This window comes from Gossypium arboreum, chromosome 6, assembly GCF_025698485.1.
Source record: "Gossypium arboreum isolate Shixiya-1 chromosome 6, ASM2569848v2, whole genome shotgun sequence".
Classification (NCBI taxonomy): domain Eukaryota; kingdom Viridiplantae; phylum Streptophyta; class Magnoliopsida; order Malvales; family Malvaceae; genus Gossypium; species Gossypium arboreum.
In genome coordinates, this window is record NC_069075.1 from 41728653 (window position 1) to 41742728 (window position 14076).

Consider the following 14076-nt stretch of genomic DNA (forward strand, 5'->3'; position numbering starts at 1 on the left):
ATGATAAATATTTGACTTGTTCTTAATTATGTGTTCTTAATTATTGTTTTAATATTCCAGGATATTGATTCAAGTTAATGCTCTTATTCAGAGGAGGAATAGACCCTGTCTAAAGAGTAAATTAGTCGTAATTAAGTGGAGTTGATTGCACACCTAGAGATAGGGTGACAAGATTGTGCCGGATTAGGGTGAAACTTAATAAGGGAGTCCATAGATCAAGTTAATGTAAAACTAGGTGTTAATTAGAATGAGATTTCAATAAATCAACCTAGGGTTAGACGTTATTAGTCTCGAGAGAGATAACAATATAACTTAGTGGTTTTTACGGATCAAGTCAAATGAATAGATCGCCTGGTTCAGAGTCAAATAACAAGTGAAGTCTAGGTGGATTTTTCCTTGGGTATTGTCTTAATCAATCAAGTTTTCCCAAAAGGTTTTTCCCAATTTTCTCTCTGTGCACCCATAGTTTAGTTAATTAGTCTAGATAAACAAATCTCTCAACTTTTAGGTTAGATAATAAAAAGAAAGTAATTACTACTACTCTTGGTTCCTTTGGGTTCGACAATCTGGTCTTGCTAAAGCTATACTACTGTTCGATAGGTACACTTGCCTTCATCGTGATAATAGTTAGTTCGAAGAATGATTAGTTATAAATTTTTAAAACCTATCACAAATATCACGTATCAATATTTTGGCACCATTGCCAGGGAACTAAGATATTAGGAACACTCGATTTTTATTACTTTAGCCATTTTACTTTATTTGTAATTTAAATTTTTATTTTCTTTTCTAATTTTTCTTTTATTCGTTCCTGGCAGGTTTTTATAGTGTATGACTAGAAGAAACCCATCGGGACCATTACTGTTTGATAGTGAGATCAATAGCGCAGTTTGCAGAAACTGAAGAGAAATAAAGCAAAGCTTAAGATACACAGAGGAAGAGTAAGAAGATGATATTTCAACCACAACCGAGGAGATGGCTGAAAACAAAAAAAATCCGCTACCTCCTACAATTGCTGCTAATCAGAATCTTGCTCCACGTACTATTTATGATTATGCTAAACCTTCTTTAATAGAATTTGAATCGAGCATGGTTAGGCCTGCTGTTGCTGCAAATAATTTTGAACTGAAACCTAAAACACCATTCAAATGATCTAACAGTTTGTTCAGTTTGATGGTTTGCAGGACAAGGATCCCAACGCTCACTTGGCAAATTTCTTAGAGTTTTGCGACACTTTTAAAATCAATGGTATTTTTTATGATGCCATTCGCCTTCGGTTTTTTCCCTTTTCGTTGAGGAATAAGGCTAAACAGTGGTTGAACTCGTTACCATGAGGGTCAATCACTACTTGGGAACAAATGACCGTAAAGTTTTTATTAAAATATTTTTTTTGGCTAAAACAGCCAAATTACGTAATGATATCTCCTCTTTTGTGTAGATGGATTTAGAAACACTCTACGATGCATAGGAGAGATAAAAGGATCTGTTGAGAAGGTGCCCTCACCATGGGTTACCACTTTGGCTACAGGTTCAAATGTTTCACAATGGCTTGAATCTTTCGACTCGACAGATGATTGACGTAGCCGCTAGTGGAACTATCAATAATAAGACACTTGAGGATGCTTATGAATTTATAGAAGAGATGTCACTGAATAATTATTAGTGGCAAGTCATGAGGACAAAACCAACGAAAATAGCCTGCGTTTTTAACATCGATTCGGTCACCATGCTCTCTAATCAGGTAGAACTTTTGAACAGAAAAATTGATGATTTTCTTGGTTCTTCACAGATTCACCTAGTAATGTAGTACGAAGCAAGTGGAGGTGGATCAAGCAATTCAGAATACCCACCCTATGGCCACAACATAGAGAACGAGCAGTTAAATTACATGGGTAATAATCCTTGATCTCAAAATAATCCTTATAGTAAAACTTACAATGCAGGTTGGAGGAACCACCCGAATTTTTCATGGGGAGGCCAAGGGAATCAGAGACCACCACCACCTCCAGGCTTCCAACAACCAGCCTACCAACAAGAGAAAAAACCAAACCTTAAAGAGATGCTAACAAAATTCATCTCGTTATCAGAAACTCATTTTTAGAATACCGAGATAGTACTTAAAAATCAACAAGTGTCGATCTAAGGGCTCAAAACTTAGATAGGTCAGCTCACTAAATTGATATCTAAACGACCACAAGGTAGCCTACCGAGTAACACTGAATCTAACCCAAGGGAGCAAATCAATGCAATTACCATTCAAGATGAGGAAGGGTTAGTTGCACTTGAACCAGAACCGAGGCAAGAAACTATGGTAAGTAAAGGTAAATGTGAGGTAGACCACAATGACCAGAAACCGATAAGTAAAGAATATAAACGTCGTGTGCCATACCCAAACGCGACAAGGAAAGACCACACAGAAGAACAATTTGGTAAATTTCTTAAATTATTAAAGAAGTTACATATTAACTTACCGTTTATTGAAACTCTTTCGCAGATGCGAAATGTAGTCAAATTCTTAAAGGAGCTTTTAATAAACAAGCGAAAGTTGGATGAGGCGTCGCATGTGGAGCTAAATGTGGTTTGCTCAGCCATACTACAGAATAAGCTGGCCAACAAATTAAAAGATCTAGGGAGTTTTACAATTCCCTGTTTAATAACGAAAGCCTAGATGTTAATAATGCTTTGGCTGATTTAGGGGCTACTATCAATGTCATGCCTTAGAAAATGTTTAAGCAACCAGGTCTTGGGAAACCCAAACAAACTAGGATGAGTATTCAATTAGCCGACAAAACAATCAGATTTCTTAGGGGGATTATTGAAGATGTACTCGTTAAAATTGACAAATTTATATTCCCAGTTGATTTCGTTGTTCTAGACATAGAAGAGGATAGTAACGTTCCTTTAATCTTAGGGAGGCCTTTTTTAGCAACTGTTAGAAAATAATTGATGTTGGCACAGGTGAACTCACACTTCGTGTGGGAGACGAAACAATCACCCTTCAAGCTCGTAATTCGAGTAACACGTCGAAAATTGAAGGCGGTTGTATAAGTCATTCTACTAAAAATGACCATGTGGTGCAACCTACTTTGCAGGAAATAAGTTTGAAGAACCTACACAAGCCATGTTCAAGCAACAACAAATGACCTATCTATGAAGAACGTAGGGTACAAATCGAAGAGCTAGATGAATGGCGAACACATAACTGAGGAAACACGATAAACCAAAACCACGCCATAACGAGCTCAATATCGCACCAAATCAACTTAAGGTTGGAGACAAAGTACTACTAGATGCAGTAGACCCTCGTATTGCCACTTCTGAACCTAACGGAGCAATCCCTCTTATGGTACTCAGTATTTTCCCATATGGTATACTCGAGTTAATTCATCCCAAATTCGACACTTTTAAGGTAAGCAGTACTCGTCTTAAACCTTATGTTGATAAAATTAATAGCAGGGATGAGGAGTGTAAACTCCTCGCACCACCATGACCATATACCAGAAAGGTAAGTCGAGCTTAGACTATAAATAAACGCTTTTCCGGAGGCAACCCGAGTACTAACAGTATTGACCTCTTTAAAATTTTAGTTTTTAACATCTAATCACTAACTGAGTCATTGAAACATAGGTTTTCTAATCCACACGGCCGGGAACACAGGCGTGCCTTAGGCCATGCTAACACCACGGGAGGAGACACGACCGTGCGATACGGCCGTGGGAAAACAAGGTAAAATTTTTCCTTAACACGGGATGCGATAAGTGGCCACGGCCGTGCGACGTGGCCGTGGTCGAGTCTGTCAAGCCAAAAAGGGTGTGCGACACGCCCGTGTCTAGAAACCATGGTTGAAAGGGCGTGCATATTAGAACACGGGCGTTGGAGAAGTGAACGAAGTAGGACACGGTCGCGCGACATGGCCGTGGGCACCAACACGCCCAATGAGCACGGGCATGTGTGAGTCTCAAACGCCCCAAAATTTAAAAAATTGCAAAACACACGGGCAAAAGTTAGGGCACACGGGTGTTCCCCATGGCCGTGTGCCCTAAAATCTATATAAACCCCTCACTATTCATCATCTCCTTCCCCAAAATCCCTAATCCTAGCCACTGCAACTTCACACGCCCTACCTGCCATGCCCGTGCATCAACTACAACACCACTTTCGATGATCCAAAGCTCCTCCCTCTTACGTTTGTTCATTTTTTCCCTCTATTTTCTTCATTTTTTTTACTTATTTCATGATATTTTGTTTTATTTTGAGCAAATAATCATAGTTATCATGATAGAAATTTGCCATGTTAGTCAATACATTTTGCTGCATTCATCCATTTTTCTTGTTTCCATAGATTTCATGCTTACCCACATGCATTCATTCACTAGATATTTCCGTTAACATTACTCTTTTAGTCCTTTTCATAGTAATGACGTAATTTATCTGATTGGGTTTATTTTTTTAACATAATTGTTCTTTCGTACTTGACTTCTAGGAAATATCTCTATTAGTTTTACCATGCATATTTTTCCATGCTATTGTTGGGGAATAATTTTATTTTTATTTCGACTTGCCATTGCATATACTATGTCAACCTCACATGGCAAGAAGTCCGTCGTCCCCACTTCGAAGAAAAGGAAAGGAGCAACGTCCTCCTCGGGTCCTACTGCTGAGATCCGTCACCCTTTCCTCCAGTTCCTGTTGGGACCTCAGGAGGAGCTATTTCAGATATTACGGGCCCAACCCTTAGGTGCGAGCCGCTGCATTGACTGGGCCGCACTTGAACAAATCCAACTAGCTGACGCGGTCTGAGCTTTCCTGATGACTGAACCGTGGGGGCTCTTCTTTGAGATCGTCGAACCGACATACCTCAAGCTCACAATGGAACTCTGCTCGACCTTCCATCTTCAAGTCGTCATGATAAACTTCGACAATCCTGGAACGGTCCAGTTCCGCCTTGGTGGTCTAGTGCGCCAGTTGAGCGTCCCTGATTTTGGAATTCCATTAGGGCTGTATACGGAGGAGTTCATGGACGACAATAAACTCGACACCCTCCATCACCACATTCACTACTCTCCCTCGAAGTGTTGGTACACCCTCGTTCCTGCTTCGGCCACCTACGACCCTAGTCTGTCCAAGGCATCAGCCCTCGCCCCATCCCTGAGGTACTTACACGCCATCTTTGCCCACACTCTGACAAGGCGGCGAGAGAGCACCGGTGTCGTCAACACTCACGACGCCTACTTTTTATGGAGTATGGCGAAGGGGCATGTCTTCGACCTTGCCTATTTCATTGCCCTCGCCATTCGCCATCAGACTAAGCGACATAGGAAGGGAGTCATCTCCATTGGCCCCTTATGTGACTCGATTAGCTCAGTACTTTGGGCTCCTCAACACAGCGACACATTCATCCTCCCTCACTCTCATCGGCCAGATGTCCCCACAGGGCATCTCGAGCATGCTACATATGAGGATGATTGAGAAATGACGTGGCACCTACCCTCCCCAGTACTGCCTCATCTAGTCCACCGAGGAGGAGGACCCAGAGGATATTCCTGATGATGTCCCTCCACGTCATGAGGACCTACCATCTCAGCCACTACCCATCCATCGCCCAGTCCATGCGGTAGCTTCATATCCTGACATCTTTGAGTGCCTCACTAGATTTGAGCAGTAGTGTTTTCAATGCTTTGATCACATTGATGCTACTCTTCATCAGATTTGTTAGCACCTGCACATCTCATCGTCACCACAATTTCGCGAACCAACCGGCGATGATGATATTTAAAAACTTTTTATTTTTTTTCACTTTTATCTTTATTTATCTTCTTTAAGTACCTTTTATTTTATTTTGAATATTAATTTAATTTTAGATTTTATAATTTTTTATAATTTCCATTCGGCTATTTCTTTACGAGTAATTATGCTTCTTTATATTTCCTAAAAAGTTCCTGATTCTATCACAGTTATAAAGAGCTCCAAAGTTCGTCACCAGATAGGAACTAAAAACTCCACTAGAAAAGGTTCTCCACGACTGCCATGTCCTGCTCGACCACCACCATAGCTACTACCAGATATAATATTCTTTTGGCGCAGGACTTATGGACTAATGAACCTCTACCACCGGAGTATCCTCCTCCACTCTCATCATCGCCTTGGCCGATTATTCTCCATTACTCCAATTCAAGGAGTTCATTCATCATTCAGGAAGTTTCATTTCTCTCTCTATCTTATGATCTTATATCTATATTTTTCAATAAATCTATATTTGTAAATTGAGGGCAATGTACATCTTAAGTGTGGAGGGGGTCCTTTATATCATTATCAGAAATCCCTGAACTTGGTCTTATTCTCATGTGATCTTCTCATACCACTATTAGAATGAATTTTGATTAAGTTATGATTCTTATTGATATGTCTTGAATTAAAACATAGGCATTTATGCATTGATCGTTTAAACTTTAAGACATTAGGGAATCAAGCATGATAAGTTGATTTTTGAAGAATTTAAAACTTTTAGGTTACTTCCTTAAGTTTAGGTATTATCTTGAATTGAAATTCACTAGTTTAAACATCAAAAAGCCATAATTTTTGTGAGATCTTGAGCTTATAGAGCATATGTTATTTCTATTATGCTCACTTTTATTATGAGTGCGTCAGTATTGATTTGTTATTCTAGAACTTGCTTGATTATGCATGTCAAGACCACACCATTTGATTTGATATGTCGAGATGATAAAGGCACTTAGGTTTAACCTACTCACTCCACAAAAGCCTACCTTCATAATTAACACTTAGTGAACCCCTTTGAGCCTAACAAGCCATTAATTGATTTACCCTCAATATTAACCCATAACCCATTATTATTGAAATCCCCTAATTTGATCCCTATTTTTGCCGAGATTTGATTTGAATTAATTGCTTAGCTATGTTTTATTCTTCGTTGCAATTAATTAAGTTCTATGTTATTTAACTTATTCTTAAAAAAATACAATACTTACATACATATTAGTAGTAATTCGTCGTTTTTGAGCTTAAGTGTTAATTCTATATTCTGAGAAGAAGCTCACTTGTATTCAACTGATGACTAGTTATCTTTCTAGCTAGGTAATTTTTCAATTAAATCTTTATTCTAACCTTTTCTTTCAGCTTGTGACTACACCCCCTAACCAAAGCCACACTACAACCCTCTAAAGACATTTTTGATTGATGTATCATCTTAATATATAGTGGCGGAGATTTGATTTCCAAGCAAGCCTATGGTAATAACTTTTCATATTGACTAATGAGTGCTTTATTTGATATCCTTAAATACCTCGAGTGATTTGAGTGAACCTTTAGTGAGGATGTTAAACTCTGTGATATTTTGATCAAAGGTGATTACTTAGATGAGGGGGGACGCCTATATTTTCATGATAAAATGCTCAACTTGGAATGTTTGAAATTTGATATACTCTTAGTTGAAATTTCAATGTATGATTTCTTATGGATTATTTTGAGATATTATTGATAGGGATTATAAATTGAGAAGAATTTATTTTGATTGTGAGTTAAGGATTTTGCTTGAGGACAATTAAACGCTTAAGTGTGGGGGGTTTTTGATAAACTGTAATTTATACATATTTTTATCCCATGCTTAGCACATTTATGAATAAATTCTCCTTAGATTTGGTGAATTCGATGCTCTTAATTCTTTAATTTCATGTTTTATACTTAGGTGAGCATAGGAGAGTAAAAAGAGTGAGAAATAGGCCGAAAACGAAGAAAATAAACCTACATGGGAAATCAACATAGCTTGGTCTTCCTCACATGGGCGTGTCACACGGCCGTGCCCATTTGGAAGGATCGAAGCACGACTTACATGGGTAAACTACACGCCTGTGCCAATTCAACAGCCTTGACCACGGGCTAGAGCAATCGCACATGGGCATGTCCCTGTCTAGCCCAAGTATAGTCCTATTCGAAAAAGGCCACTTTTGAGGGATATTAGGCATTCTAAAGCCTATTTAAACACCTAATGAGGCACCTAGAAGAGACACACGGAGTAGGAGGCAAGGAATTACTCAACGGAAGTCGATTGGTCCATCTCAGAAGCCGGATTCATCGTCAAGACTAAAGATCTCCCTTCAATTTCCATTCAGGGATTTTGGGTTTTCTTTATGTTTTGTATTCATTATTCTTCTGAGATGTTTTCTTTTATAATTATGAACTAAACCCCCTAAATACCTAATGGAAATGAAACCTAAGACGGATCTTGTTATTATTATCTGAATTGTATGATAAATATTTGACTCGTTCTTAATTATGTGTTCTTAATTCTTGTTTTAATATTCCAGGATATTGATTCAAGTTAATGCGCTTATTCAGAGGAGGAATAGACCCTGTCTAAAGAGTAAATTTGTCGTAATTAAGCGGAGTTGATTGCACGCCTAGAGATAAGGTGACAAGATTTTGTCAGATTAGGGTGAAACCTAATAAGGGACTGCATAGATCGAGTTAATGCAACACTAGGTGTTAATTAGAAAGAGATTTTAATTAAACAATCTAAGGTTAGACTTTATTAGTCTCGAGAGAGATAATAATAAAACTTAGGGATTTCTACGGATCAAGTCAAATGAATAAATCGTATGATTCAGAGTCAAATAACAAGTGAAGTCTAGGTGGATTTTTCCTTGGGTATTGTCTTAATCAATCAAGTTTTCCCAAAAGCTTTTTCCCAATTTTCCCTCTGTGCACCCTTAGTTTAGTTAATTAGTCTAGATAAACAAATCTCTTAACTTTTAGGTTAGATAATAAAAAGAAAGTAATTACTAGTACTCTTGGTTCCTTTGGGTTCGACAATCCGATCTTGCTAAAGCTATACTACTGTTCGATAGGTACACTTGCCTTCATCGTGATAATAGTTAGTTCGAAGAACGATTAGTTATAAAATTTTAAAACTTGTCACGAATATCACGTATCAGTGCGCATGGATGTGTGTCACAAATGGTTAAGACACACACTTGTGTGTCTGCCCGTGTGGATAGAATAAGGTAATTTTCCAAGCCTTATTTCTCACACTTTTTACCTTGCACCTACATCAACACCTCAATATATTCACCAACCAATTCAATACATACAAATCAATCTAATGATCAAGTTTTATAAATGACACATTTACTCATGCTTTCAAGTATCATCGTATTTTTTTTTAATATACTTACCCAAGTGTGATTATATCTAAGATACTAATCCATGCATACTTACATACCAAGCATAGTATAACTTCATGCATAAATATATTAAATATGTTTTTGATAGCCATTCCAGTGGCTACATACAACCAAAACATTTACATACCCTCACTTGACACCATTAGCCAATACATGCCATATTACCAAAGTAAGTTTTCTATTTACACCAAAAGGAGCTGGAGGATAGTGTGAGGATGCTCCGAATGATTCCAACCTTTATGAGCTTTCGAGCTCTATAGAATAGAGAAAAGAAAATCAAGTAAGCATTTTAAATGCTTAGTAAGTTCGTCTAATAGGAATTTAACTCACCATATATTTACATTCAAGATAAGCATTCAAAAATGCATCCAAGCAATTTGGCTATTAGCCTAAAACACACAACTTCACCAATCATGTTAGTCAAGTAATTCACATAATACCAAGAACATTGATGAGCTTATCATTTAATAACTTTCATATATATATATATATATATATATATATATATATGTATGTACTTTTCATATCATTATTCCATATTACATGTACATTTCCATGACAAATCATTTCAAGTTTAGTTTAGCCATATCAGAAATTTATCCGTTGAATTTATTTAAAATATCGATGGATACACTCATGTAGTTCACTTAAAGTATACAAAACTGAAATCCATCAATTCGTATTTAGGGGTACCCAAATAAGGCACATAATCAGGAAGCACTCTCTCGAGCCATGTAATAGGATGTTCATGTGAGCCATGTATCAGGAAGCTTATCAGGGCTAAACAGGAAACATATAAGAGTTTAGAACAGGAAGCTCATTAAGTTGAACAGGTAACTCTGAAGAGTTATTAATAGGGAGATCTAGATAGCATAACAGGGAGTTCAAGGGAGCCATGTCAGGAAGCTCGTAAGAGCTTATATCAGGACGCTTACGAAGAGCTACCTTTGTGTCCGCAATAATTGCTGGATCACAATCGATCGAATCATGTAACATGACGCTCACAAAGAGCTGCAATAGTGCGCAACACATGTGGAATCACTATAGATCAAGATGCTCGTAGGAACTATATAACCGAATGCTCGAGAGGCTTATAACAGGATTGCTTGTCTGAGCTATGTTCTGTCTGCAACATATGTAGGACCACATTCAATTCGGAAAATCATGTATCCATCGAATTTCATTATTCAAATGGAACTTACCATTTCCTGAAATTAATGGGTATGTGATTATTTCATACATTTATAACATTTATATAATTCAGGCAAACACATACCACATTCAATTCAAGTATAAAAATAAACACAAATTAGTTACACAAACTTACTCCAACACTTGTTCATGTAGGTAAATCTATTAATTCGACACCTTTTCTTTTCCTTGATCTAACTCTTTATTGTGTCTTTCCAAATCTATATAAATGAATTTAGTATCAATTTAATTAACTTTATACTCAATTGAATTCAATTCACATCTTACGCAAAATTACCATTTTTCCCCTATACTTTTCATAAATGACAATTTAGTCCCTAAGCTCGGAAAATGAAATTCATGCAATTTCATCCTTATTTCAAGCCTAACCAAATTTTACATGTTACAATAACAACCCATGAATTTCACAAAAATCATAATTTTTCCATGGGTTTTACCATTTTTCAATTTAGTCCCTAAATCATAATTTCATCAAAATTCTTTTTGTAGAAGTTGTTTATCTATTAACAACCTTTCATTTTCTACCATAAATTTCTAATTTTCAACATTTACATCCATGGAAAAATTTATATACTTTTATATATTTAAAAATTAATCCCCAAAATATATAGATTAAACTATTTCGAACTCGAAAATATAAAAATTACTAAAAATGGGACACGAATGCTTACCCAATTAAGCCAAGAAAGCTTGCTTGAATGTTTTTCGTTTTCCTAGGGTTTCCATGTATTTTGGGGAAGAAGTTGATAATATTAATATGTTATTTCTATTTATTTTAATTATCATCTTTTAATTTTTTCCACTTTCCAATTTAGTCATTTTTCTTTTTCTAATTTTCCATGGATGATTCATCAAAAATATCTACCAACTCCATTTATGGTCTAACTTTCATATAAGGACATCAAGTTTTGAATTCCATAACTATTTGATACTTATAGCTACTAGAACTCAACTTTTGTATTTTATGCAATTTGGTCCTTTCCATAATTAGACACATAATTGGTAGAATTTTCTTATTAGAATTTTCATATAACATTCCTATCATAATTCAGACCATGAAATAATTTTAAAATAATTTTTCTTTTTGACTCGGATTTGTGGTCCCGAAACAACTGTTCTGATTTCACTGAAAATGGGCTGTTACAAAACTCCCCCTTTAAAAATTTTCGTCCTCAAAAATCTTACCAACAAAAAGGTTCGGGTATTGCTTTCTCATGGTATTCGCTGATTCTCAGGTAGCTTCTTCAATCCCATGTCATTGCCAAAGAACTTTTACTAAAGCTACCTTTTTATTTCTTAATTCTTTTGTCTCTCATACCAGGATTTTAATCAGTTCTTCACTGTAAGTCATGTCAGGTTGAATTTCGAATTTCTACTTCTGTCGGAGATAGAACATGTAAAGGATCTGACCGATATCGTCGTAACATAGGCAATTCTAGTTCTAGTGGCAATTCTAGCTGATATGCAACAGGTCTGATTCTTTCTGTAATCTCATACAGTCCGATGAACCGTGAACTCAATTTTCCTTTACAACCAAACCGGAGAACTTTCTTCCAAGGTGATACTTTTAAGAATACCTTGTCACCGACCTAAAATTGTATTTCTTTTCGTTTAAGATCAGGATAAGACTTTTGACGATCAAAGACTACTTTTAAACTAACCAGAATCACCATTACCTTTTTTTCAGTTTCACAGAATGAGTCAACTCCATGTATCTTTTTCTCACTAAGCTTAGTCTAATATAATGGAGTTCTACATTTACGACCATACAGAGCCTCATACGGTGCCATTTTAATGCTGAACTGATAACTATTATTGTATGCAAATTCAATCAAATGCAAATACTTTTCCCAATTACCTTCAAATTCTAACACATAGCACCGAAGCATATCTTCTAAAATCTGTATTACACGTTCTGATTGACCGTCAGTCTGAGGATGAAATGAAACACTAAAATGTAATTGTGTACCCAGAGCTTTTTGCAACTTGTTCTAGAATCGAGATGTAAACTAGGGATCTCTATCAGAGATAATGGAGACTGGTACTACATGCAGTCTGACAATCTCAGAAACATATAATTTAGTCAATCTATCCAAAGAGAATTCCATACGTACCAGAATAAAATGTGCAGACTTTGTTAGATGGTCAACGATTACCCAAATAACATCATTCCTTTTTGGAGATAAAGGTAATCCCAATACAAAATCCATAGTAATCTTTCCCATTTCCACTCCAGTTTAGTAACTGGCTGTAATAATCCTGAAGGTACCTAGTGTTCAACTTTTACTTGTTGGCATATCAAACATTTGGATACAAATTTAGAAATAGCCTGTTTCATTCCCGGCCACCAATACATCTTTTTCAAATCATTTTACGTCTTGTTACTACCAGGATGAATAGACATTATACCATTGTGAGCTTCATACAAAATCTTCTATACAACTTCTGAATTCTTTGGTACACATATCCTACCTCTGAATAATAGAAAACCATCAGATCCAATCTAAAATTCTGAATCATAATCCAACTCGCACTGCACCCATCTAGCTTGTAATTCATCGTCATTCTTCTGAGCTTTACAAATATGTTGCAAGAATATTGGTCTAGCTTTTAACTCAGCTATGATTGAACCATCATTTAACAATGGCATTCAAGTATTCATTGCTCGCAAAGCAAACAAAGACTTTCTGCTCAGAGCATCAGTAACCACATTGGCTTTTCTGGGATGATAGTCAATAACCAGATCATAATATTTTAATAACTTAAGCCATCTACGTTGTCTCAGATTCATGTCCTTTTGCGACATCAAATACTTCAAACTCTTATGGTCAGTGAATATGTGACATTTTTCATCAAATAGATAGTGTCGCCAAATTTTTAATGCAAACATAATGACTGCCAATTCAAGATCATGTGTCGGGTAGTTCTTTTCATGCGGCTTTAGTTGTTTAGAGGCATAAGCAATTACTTTTCCTTCTTGCATCAAAACACAGCCTAAACCATTTAATGACGCATCACTATAAATTACAAATTCTTTACCCGATTCAGGTTGAACTAGTATTGGTGCTTCAGTCAACAAAGCTTTCAATTTGTCAAAACTCTACTGACATTTATCAGACCACTCAAATTTCACATCCTTTTGTAACAAACGAGTCATCAGAGAAGCTACCATCGAAAAACCTTTTACAAACCTTCAATAATATCCAGCTAGTCCTAGAAAACTTTTGACTTCAGACAAATTTTTCTATGGTTTAAAATTAATAATAGCGAAGATTTTACTCGGATCTACCCTGATACCTTCTAAAAACACTATATGCCTAAGGAAATTGACTTCCCGAAGCCAAAGTTCACACTTACTGAATTTGGCATATAGTTGTTTCTCACGCAAATTTTGTAGCACAATTCTCAAATGATCAGCATGCTCATTTTCATCTCGGGAATATACCAAAATATCATCAATAAATGCCACCAAAAACCTATCTAGATACGGTCTAAAAATTCTATTCATTAAATTCATGAATACTGCAGGTGCATTCGTCAGGCCAAACGGCATCACAAAAAACTTAGAGTGTCCGTGTACATCTGAGTCTTTCACTCGCAACAGATAGTATCCAAAACAGAGATCTATTTTAGAGAACATAGTGGCACCTTTTAGCTGATCAAA

The 14076-nt window shown here is 36.4% G+C and overlaps 1 non-coding gene across 1 annotated transcript; it reads right to left on the minus strand.

Annotated features, from left to right (window-relative positions):
- Positions 1 to 1405: 1405 nt before the first annotated feature.
- Positions 1406 to 1512, minus strand: LOC128294522 (small nucleolar RNA R71). The gene has a single exon (XR_008284831.1). It is a non-coding gene; the product is annotated as a small nucleolar RNA R71 (small nucleolar RNA).
- Positions 1513 to 14076: the final 12564 nt, after the last annotated feature.